Source organism: Tupaia chinensis, unplaced genomic scaffold (assembly GCF_000334495.1).
Source record: "Tupaia chinensis unplaced genomic scaffold, TupChi_1.0 Scaffold145202_1, whole genome shotgun sequence".
Taxonomy (NCBI): domain Eukaryota; kingdom Metazoa; phylum Chordata; class Mammalia; order Scandentia; family Tupaiidae; genus Tupaia; species Tupaia belangeri.
In genome coordinates, this window is record NW_006205062.1 from 107,291 (window position 1) to 117,401 (window position 10,111).

At 37.4% G+C, this 10,111-nt stretch overlaps 1 pseudogene; it reads left to right on the forward strand.

Annotated features, from left to right (window-relative positions):
• Positions 1–579: 579 nt before the first annotated feature.
• LOC102498493 (zinc finger Ran-binding domain-containing protein 2 pseudogene) lies at positions 580–7,036 on the forward strand (annotated as a pseudogene).
• Positions 7,037–10,111: the final 3,075 nt, after the last annotated feature.

Consider the following 10,111-nt stretch of genomic DNA (forward strand, 5'->3'; position numbering starts at 1 on the left):
TTCCTATAGGGTGCGTGTATTTGCTGGAGAGACAGAGAAACAGCAAGTGAGTAACCATTCCCCCCCGGGGTGGTGGGGGGGGATGGCCACGTGACAATCTCCTCTCTTCCATTCTCCTCCGGATTTTGGGCACTCACACACATGTTCCCGCCATGAGTTTTAAGTCATTGAGTCAAGAAATTGAACCATGGTTGACTATGTGGAAGTCCAGTGATGTAACCATTACACCATCTGCTGGCCCCACCTAAGCTTCTTGATAAACAAATACAATTGACATTATTTGGGGTATTTGTGGGAATTTTGTCACAAGTGACTAATCTAACATATGACAATAACTACAGGTACAAGGCAGTATTTCATCTCATTAAAATTAAATTAATCTTTTCCCCCAGTTTTTAAGTAATCAGTGTTAAAAGTGGTACCAAACACTACATATTCAATACCATTTCAGTGGCTTTCCAGACATTGTCTGTATTGTTAGTGACAATCTTGTGACTTGGATCATCCAAACTTTACGTATCAGAAAGTGGGTTCAGAGTAATGTTACTATCTGAAACCCCACAGCTAGTAAGTGACAGAATGAGAACCATCACGTTTCAGAAGAGGGTAAAGCCTTTGCATCCGTTTTGTTCTTTTGTTATCTCACTTTGGGGAGGCCTGTGTGACCTACATTATGTAGCTGACTTTAAGCAACACACCTGTAGAATGGGTCTCCTCATCCTTGCTATAAACAGTTAGCAGGTTTGTGGCCGTGTGTGTATGTCCTTTTCAGGTGTGCAGACCCACAGTCTGTGCCCTCCTTGGTTACACTGAGCCCTGACTTTAAGAGCCTTTTTCGGGACCAGCAGTTAGCGTAATGGCTATGTCACTGAACTCCCATGTAGCCAACTGTGGTTTGAGTCCCAGACCTGGTGGCTTAAACTCACGCCAGGCACATGTGTGTGCATGCCCAAGATCCCGAGAGGAAAATGGAGGAGAAGGTATTGCAGCATGGCCATCCCCGCTGGGGGTGAGTTCTTGCTTTCTATCTCTCTGTCTCTCTCTGTCTTTCTGGCGAGTGCACATGCCTTATAACAAAAACCTTTTTTTTTTTTTTTTTTTTAAAAAAAAGAGCCTTTTTCACCTTCAATGTTCACTAAACTCATAGGTCTCTAAACCTAGTCTGCATCTCAGACTGATTCTACCTCTACCAGGAATTCATAACTGGGATTCAATAGAGGGTTGCCTGGACCTGATGACTTCAATGAAGAATAAAATTTTTTCATGTTAGTTTTCTTTTTTTTTTCTTTTTAAGAGAGATTTTGCTAAAGGATGTGTGCACTCATTAGAGAGACAGAAAGCAAAAAGTCATCCCCTGGGGAAGATGACCACGCCACAGTCCCTTCTCCTCCATTCTCCTCTTGGGATTTTGGGCACACAAGCACATGTGCCGTGTATGAATTTTAAGCTGCCAGGTCTGGGACTTGGAGGAGTCCAGCGACATAACCATTATGCCATCTGCTGATCCAAGTTTTGAGAAGAGTAATACATTTACAAGGTTCAGGAATGAAACATATAAAGTGATTAAGGATGAATCTTCCTCCTGTCCATGTTCCAGGCTCTTAAGTGCCTTCCCTCCCCCTTTAAAAGGTATCCTTTCTTGGAGTGTTCTGTGTATCCTTACATATATTTCTTTCATGTGGATATCAGCAAATATGGATATATGCTCTCCCCTCTTCCCAGGATAGTAGTGTAATTTATAGGATCCTGTACCTGCCTCCCCCTTTACCAATAGGAAAGAAGGAATTTTTAACAACATTACACACTGGCACTAGTGATATTTTGAGATATTGGTTTCCTCTCTTTGCCTCTTACACCAGGACAGTTCCCAAATTCCCCACCTTGATTGGTTCCATCTAGCTATTCTAAATCCAAACTTTAACAGATTCCAAAAATTTCATCTAAATTAAAAAGGCTTGACTTCTATAGGCTGCTTGTCACCGTGGAGGAAATAGTCCCCATGATCAATTGAAATAAGCTGAAACTAAGAATCATTCTCTTCTTGTTCTTACCTCTATATCATCTTCCACTGGAGTTAAAAGAAATTGATTTGTTCCTTTACATTCCCAGCACACTCACTGTTTCCCAGCAAATTGCCTGCCCCCTAGTGACAGTTTTCAAAATAATACGGTATTTTTTGTATCAATTTACAAATGTCTTTTTATTTTCTCAGAAGGTAGATATACCTATTACTACCTTCTAGACAAAGGAATACAGAGACGTTAAGTGACTTGTGACTTGTGTGTAAGTCCATCCATTTTCCTTAGAGCATCCCTCTTGAGAAATCTTAAAAATTTTGGACAACCTATTTCTTGAACCTCCCACTTTGCAGTCTTTCTATCTTTTGCTTTCAATGAGGCAGCTTTTGGAGTCAGGGCTGGTTTTTAATCCCTCACATCCTACAGCCTTTCCTTCCTTTTCCTGTTATTCTTGTTCAAGGACAGGGAGAAGCCATATGAGTGCTGTATAGACGTGCTGCTGGACCTTCCTCAGCTCAAACTCACTGGGAAAATCACCCACATCCCAGCTTTCCTGGGTAGGTTCTGAGCTGGTTAACAATTGTAAAACATGCTCCGCTCTTCTCTTCCTAATTATGAATAGAGGCATTCAGGCTTTAAGTCACTCAAATTTATTCAAGAAAGGCAGTGAGAAACTCCAAAACAGAAATAAATAAATACAATAAAACAGAAAATAAATACAATAAAACACATTTTATTATATAAAAGGGAAACTAATGTTTGATAAGATCTTGTACTTACTGAATTTTGTTCTAAAAGTTACATGAGATGAAACATCTAACTGTTGGGGATCCTCCCTCTGAAGGGTTGTCTAACCTTTTTTGCAGTGTCAGATTGTGTTTATCATCCACATAATTTTAGCGTGATGAAAAACTATGGATTCCTTTTCGTGGCCATTCTTCATTAAACAGATCTCTTCATTAAACAGTGCTCAAGATTATTGTGAAAACACGATTTAATTATTACAAACATGCTTGACTGGGTCTGTGGAAGTCTGTATCACTGTGAACATAAAGGCCAACAGTTTGTTTCCACTCCAAGTACAGCTTGACTAAGTCCTGATATCAGTTGTCCTTTCTCAGTATCTTTTGGTTGCTTTCAGAAAGATAAAGAAATACATAAACAGGAACTAGCAGATGGCATAAGGGTTACATTGCTGGACTCTCATATGGTCGACTGTGGTTTGAGTCTCAGACTCAGTGACTTAAAGCTCACACTGGGTACGTGTGTGGGGGTTACCAAGACCTCAAGAGGAGAATGGATGACAAAGGATTGCTGCGTGGCCATCCCTGGGGGTTGGTTTCTCACGTTCTATCTCTATCTCTGTCTCTCCAGCGAGGACATGCACCCTATAGTAAAAATCTCTAAAGAAAAAAAAAAGACAGGGCTGGCAGGTGGCATGGTGGTTAAGGGCGTTGAACTCCCACATGGCCGATCACAGTTTGAGACCTGGACCTGGCAGCTTGCTTTCTCACTTTCTCTTTCTCTCTCTTTCTCTCTGTGTCCCTCTCTGGTCAAATTAAAATAAGTAAATAAAGAAAAATAAAAGTTAAATAAAATAATTCTTTAAAAAAAGAAAGAATAAACTACATAAATAGCTTACAGAAGCAGAAACAGAAACTGAGTTCTTTGAATGACAATCACAATGCAATTTCAGTGTTGTTTTCAGATCAAGACATTTCTATTTAACATCCCAGACAGCTTCTCATATCTCCTCCTTGAAGATAACACTGTTCTGTGCCAGCAAGTGTCACGGTTATTAAAGCACTAGATCCCAAAGGCCAACTCTGCAGTTAAATTCCCCAACCCTGCAACCTGAAAAACACATCAGCACACATGCACCCAAACTCCCAAGAGGAGAGTGGAGGAGAAGGGATTGCAGCACAGCCATCCCGCCTAGGGTGTTGATTTCACATTTTTCCTCTTTCTCTGTCTCTCTTGTCTCTGTCAAGCCTATGTGTCCTATAATACACACAAAAAAAGGATAACACTGTTCTAACATCTGTTGTAATTAATTACTTTTTTAAAAGTTCATAATTGGCTGTTGACGTATAGACTAGTCTTTTTATATTTGAAAAAATATTTTATTTTGATTTTTTTCCTAAGCCCTTAAGGTATTTCAGAATAGTTGATGCTAAAAGTTCTAGATGTGTTCTTGCATCTCTTGACCCTCCTTGAAATCACCTAGTTGTTTTCTCTGAGCCTTTTCTATAGTCCTAAAACTCTTTGAGATCAAGAATCATGTTCAATGCTTTCAACTCTTTTCCAAAATGCATCAGATATCTGAATGGGCTTTATTTTTTTTTCCAATAATGGAATGAAATAAGCAGTAGGTTTTTGTTTCTGTTTTTCCTGTTTGGTCTCAATGCTTGTCTTCCTGCTGTATTTATCACTTGCCACTTCTTTAATTGTATGTCATGACATTTTGTTCTCAATAATTTCATTTAATTTAAATACTTTAGGGGAGGGGGTTGGTAACTTCCAAAACCCTCTGTAATCAGGTCTCACTGGCTTATTTAACCTTATTTCCATCTGCATATCAGATGACAGACATTTAAGAAATGCCTACTTTCTGAGAGACACTGTCTTTGTTCTAGTATTGCTAACAGAAATACCTGCGACTAGGTAATTTATAAAGAAAACTCACAATTCTGGTGGCTAGAAGATTCAAAGGCATCATAAAACGGCAGGAGGCAAAACTTTTATCAAAGCAGAGTGTGGCCTGTATCCACATGGTGGCTGTCTACCTCATTTCCTCTCTTTATATTTTCTGTCTGTAATAATTATGCTTAAAGTGAGAACCACGCATGTTAATGGTTCTGATTCTTAGTGTCTATCATTTCCGTCATTACCAAGTTAACTCCTTAAAAACGTGGCACCCATACACCTCTCAGTAAATCACACTTACACTCCAAATGAAGACAATAGTAAGGTCAGAATTCCACCTAATATAATAGAAGTGTACTGGGTACAACCAAAAACACACTAACTCCTTTCTCAGAAGAGGCAGTCCATGAATGATGTTTACTCTTCTCTTTGGCTGTCCCAGAACTTAAATACTAAGAGATAAAATTAACAGTACTTAAATACTATGATACAAAGCCTGTACATCTTACCTTATAAGATAACAGATACTAAGGGTGTAGGGTAACAGTTGGGATAAAAAATAAACAAACTGAAGAGCTTGGGAGGAAAGACTAAGGAATGAAGAGAGTAAGGGCTTTGAAAAGCTCCCACACAATCCTGGGAATCTAGAAGATCAAGTGTATATCTAGGGCTAGTTATATGTGCCAAAAAGATCAGAGGAGACTAAATTCTAACCTCTGTCACATTTCTTTTAATCAGGAAGTGAAGGTTATCATATCATTGTATACTTCCTGGTTGGGAGTTAAAAGTTTACCCAACAAATACACATACAGCCCATTTATAAAAACTAAGAAATTGCTTTTTGTTTTGTTTTGTTAGGAAGGGGTGGTTTCAGGTAAAGAACTCTATCATATCACTAGTTGGCCACTACAATAACAGAAACAAGACTTCAGTGACCCCCACACCACACTCTATGAGTTCAATGAAGTCACTAAGCCAACACACATAAGCTAAAATAATAAGCAAAAGCAAACTCTGGTGTCTTAGTTCATGCTGCTATACCAAAATGCCATAGGTTGGGTAATCTATAAAGAACAGAAATTCATTACTCACAGCTATAGAAGCAGGGAAGTCTAAGATTAAGGCATGAATATTAGGTGTCCTGTGAAGCCTTCCTTCCTATGTCTTCATAGCAGAAAAGGTGAAAAGGGAAAAAGTAATGAACCCTGTGTCCTCGCAGGGAAGAGACAGAAGGGTAAAACTCTTGATCTTTCTCTGACTACAGTGCTTTCTTCTTTAGAGTTATAACTCTTATAGCTGCTAATTTACATAAAATAGTCTTCACACAACAATCATTCCCAATAATAAAATACACAGAGAAGGCAAAATCTTTATTTTTTGAAAGTGTTTGTTTTAGTGGTAGTGGTGTCCAAGATGTCAACCAAGACTTTGAGTCAGTGACTGGGACTGGATTTGCCCTGACAAAAAATATGGAAGTATAAACTTTGCTAGAAGAACCAGCTGTAATTGGTGTGGCAGGGAGAAAACAACTGAGGCTCTGTGATGAGAGCTGGGGCCACTGAAATAGGAAAGACACTTGCAGAAAAGAGCCGAGGCCTGTTCAGTGCTAATGACTGGCAATGTAAAACTTGCAGTAATGTGAATTGGGCCAGAAGATCAGAGCATAACATGTACTACTCCAAAGCATGCTAAATTAGAAGATAGAACAGGATATGGTGGTGATTTTAATGAAAGAAAAAATATTGAGTGCATAGAAAGAGAATAATCTGATGGTGAATATAATGAGTTTGTACATAAAAGGAAAAAATACAGAGGAAAGGCAGTTGGTCCTGCATCTATATTAAATAAAGTTGAAGATAAAGAATCAGAGGACATAGAAGAGGATGAGGGTGAAGATCTTTCTAAATATAAATTAAAAGAGGATGAGGATGAAAATAATGCTGATCTCTCAAAGTATAATCTTTATGTTAGCAAAGAAAATAGTAATAATAGAAAATCTAATATATGAAATCACTCAAAGTCTCGATCTTCACTTTCACAATCTTTATCATGCTCATTCTCCCCATCAAGTTCAAGGTCTAGGTCCAGGTTCCGTTCAAAAAGTTCTTCCAGCTCGCAGTCAAGATCTCATTCCAGTTCAAGAGAATGTTTGAGATCTCTTGGGTCAAAATCAAGCTCCAGGTCCCCCAGGGGCTCTTCTCCACAAAAAGATCATATTCAAGTTCATCATCTCCTGAGAGGAACTGAAAGAGATGTTATTCTAGATTGTCTTCATCTGGTGAATGCAAAAAAAAAAAGAGGCAAATAAGCTCACCATCACCAGACGCCAGGAGATTGGTGAAAACACTAAACAACCCCAAGCCCAGGGCTAACCCCTATGGAACACTACTACTTTACCTAGGCACCACAGGTCATTCCATTTTGGTTTCTGTTTAAGTTACAGAGTGAAATAATGTATTAAAATGTACATTTAAAATAAATCCAATATGGTGCATGAAACATATTTTTTAAGAAGTTGGTGTCTTTCACTGCTTTTCAGAACAAAACAGCTGTGTTTATTTGTGAAATCAGAAGTAAATAGCATTTTAAACCATAAGGTTCCAGAACAGATCAACATATTTACTGTTAATTATTTATAACTCTTTGCTTCATTTCCAATCATTTCAGCTGTAACAAAATACTTTGTTTCCTAATTTGAAACTCCTGTTTTTCTCATTTCCAAATGTATTCTGTGTGTTGCTTAAGGCAAAATTACCTGGGTTTCCCTAAGCATTGGGATATGGAAGCAAAACTGAAAAAGTAGTTGGAAACAACCTGTTCGTGTTCGTCTGGGAAAAGAAGTCAACCTGTTTATTGTTAATCTATGCCAAATGAGTCTTACTAGAAAAAGTTAAAATAACTTATGAAACAGCCAAGTGGAAATAACTTTATTTTGAAATTACCCATGCTAAGGGTGCCTTGGAATCATTGTCTCTCTTTTGTCCAGCTTTAACTTTTTGTACCACCACATTTAATGTAAAAGAATCTTGCAGAAAGAGGAAGACATTATTCATTTTCATTTCCAACACATATTTTGGGGCAAGAAGGAAAGTCTAACAGTTTATCTCTTTTCTATTGATGGTTGCCTGCCTGATAAGAAAAACATCTTATTTCAAAATGCTTTTTTAAGTATTTCAAGAAGCTTTGTGTGATAACTTCAAAAATCCAGTTACCAAATAAGATAAAGTAGAAAAGTTTAAATTATAGTCAATAAACAAACTGAAGAAAGCTTTTGAAGTATATTTCTCTTTAGGCAAAAGACTAACAAAGATATTGTAATTTAAGTGAACACTACTTTGAGATATCTAACTTTAAACACAGCGAATAAAATCTTCTCAATAACAAATTAATGCTTAATTCTGTATGATGTAAGGAAAAAATCAGTATGTTACCTGTTCACCTGAAATAACCTATGGCTTAAAACGCTTTCAGTTTGTTTTATGTCTTAGAATTGAAATCTGGTCACATGAGCTCCATTTTGTTTTCTGGCTCAAAAATAAAAGATTTCTCTTAAGAGTGTCTTCTGTGCAATGAAAAGAAAGTATATTGTATTAAGGGAAATCAACAGTTGTACTTGTGGACTTTTTGTTATGGGGTATTGATTTTTTTTTCTTAACATCTGCTGCAATTTAAATAAAAATTAAAATATTTTAAGGTATTTAGTAGACTCATTCAACAGAAATTGTATCTGGAGCTTTTGTTGTTGCTGTTGTTTTTGTGTGTGTATTTTTCTCCACAGCAATCTAAAGAAGAAAGCAAAATATCTTCTATGGAAATATTTTGATGATACTTTACAATGAGTTTTCTCATTTTTACGTCTAAATTTTCATTGCTACATTTACTGTAGGTTGCACAAGAACTTTTACTCTCTTGTACTCAGACTTTTTGAAAGTCTACCTTCTAAATTGTCAAGATGATCTCCTAGATTCTATATGATATTATTGGTTTATTTTTGTGCTTTTTGTATTTAAAACTTTGTCTGTATTAAGCAAATGCAAGGTTATAAATTTAGTTAATAGTAGTCTACAGACAATTCAGGTGATTATTATTTCATTTGGTTTAAGCTGTACTAGTTCATTTCATAAGGAAATGATGCTGTAGACAAATATAAATAAAGCCTGTGAGTTAAAAAAAAAGAAAAGAAAGATTGTTTTGCCTTTACAATCATAAATTCATAATTTTAAACACAATTAACAATGCTGTGGTATTTTGTTTGTTTGTTTGCTTTTGAGAGGTTTTTGCTATAGGGTGCGTTCGCTCGCCAGACAGACAGAGAGAGACAGAGAGACAGAAAGTGAGAAATCACTCCCCAGGGGGGATGGTCACGCCGCAATCCCTTCTCCTCCATTCTCCTCTCGGGATCTTGGGCACGCATGCACACGCGCCCAGCGTGAGTTTTAAGCCACCAGGTCTGGGACATGAACCACGGTCGACTATGCGGGAGTCCAGGGACATAGCCATTACGCTAACTGCTGGTCCCAGTGAGTTTTTTAATATAAAAAGGAATCTTAAAATAAGAAAGGATATGTTAAGAAACAGATCCTAACGTGTCTATGAATAAAATGATACAATGTCTTGGATTTTCTTCAAAATAGTATGTCAGGAGGAAGGGCAGAAAGATTGTCATGAGTTTAATAATTTTTGAAGCTGGGAAATAAGAAAATGGAAATTTATTATATGATTATATGTTTGAAATTTTCCACAATTAATAGACAGCTCATTTCCCCAAAGTGAAATCTAGGTAGAACATAGATAATTTCACATAGTTTCAATATTCTAGTATTGCAAGATAAATAGTTTTGTTGTCTTATTTTGATTTTTGAGTATACTTTGTAGCACTATTCCAAATTCAATAATTCTTTCTTGGGACCAGCAGTTGGTGTAATGGCTATGTCGCTGGACTCCCACGTAGTCAACTGTGGTTCAACTCCTGGACCCGGTGGCTTAAACTCACGCTAGGCGCGTGTGCATGTGTGCCCAAGATCCCAAGAGGAGAATGGAGAAGAAGGGATTGCAGCATGGCCATCCTCCCTGGGTGGTGATTTTTTGCTTTCTGTCTCTGTGTCCCTCTCTGTCTTTCTGGTCAGCGCATGTGCCCTATAGCAAAAACCTCTCCAAAAAAATATATATTTATATTGTATATTATATAATGTATATATATCACCCCTGGGGGGTAATTTCTAGCTTTCTGTCTCTCTGTCTTCTTATACTAATCTCCAAAATAAATCGAGAATAAATTTTGGTTAACTCTACTTCATACTTACAACTTACATAAGAAGTATGTTTCTCTTATTTACACGTTTTTTTGGAGATATTTTTACTATAGGGTACAGGCACTTGCCAGAGAGACAGAAAGCAAGAAATTACTCCCCCGATGGGGGGATGGCCACACTGCAATCTCTCCTCCA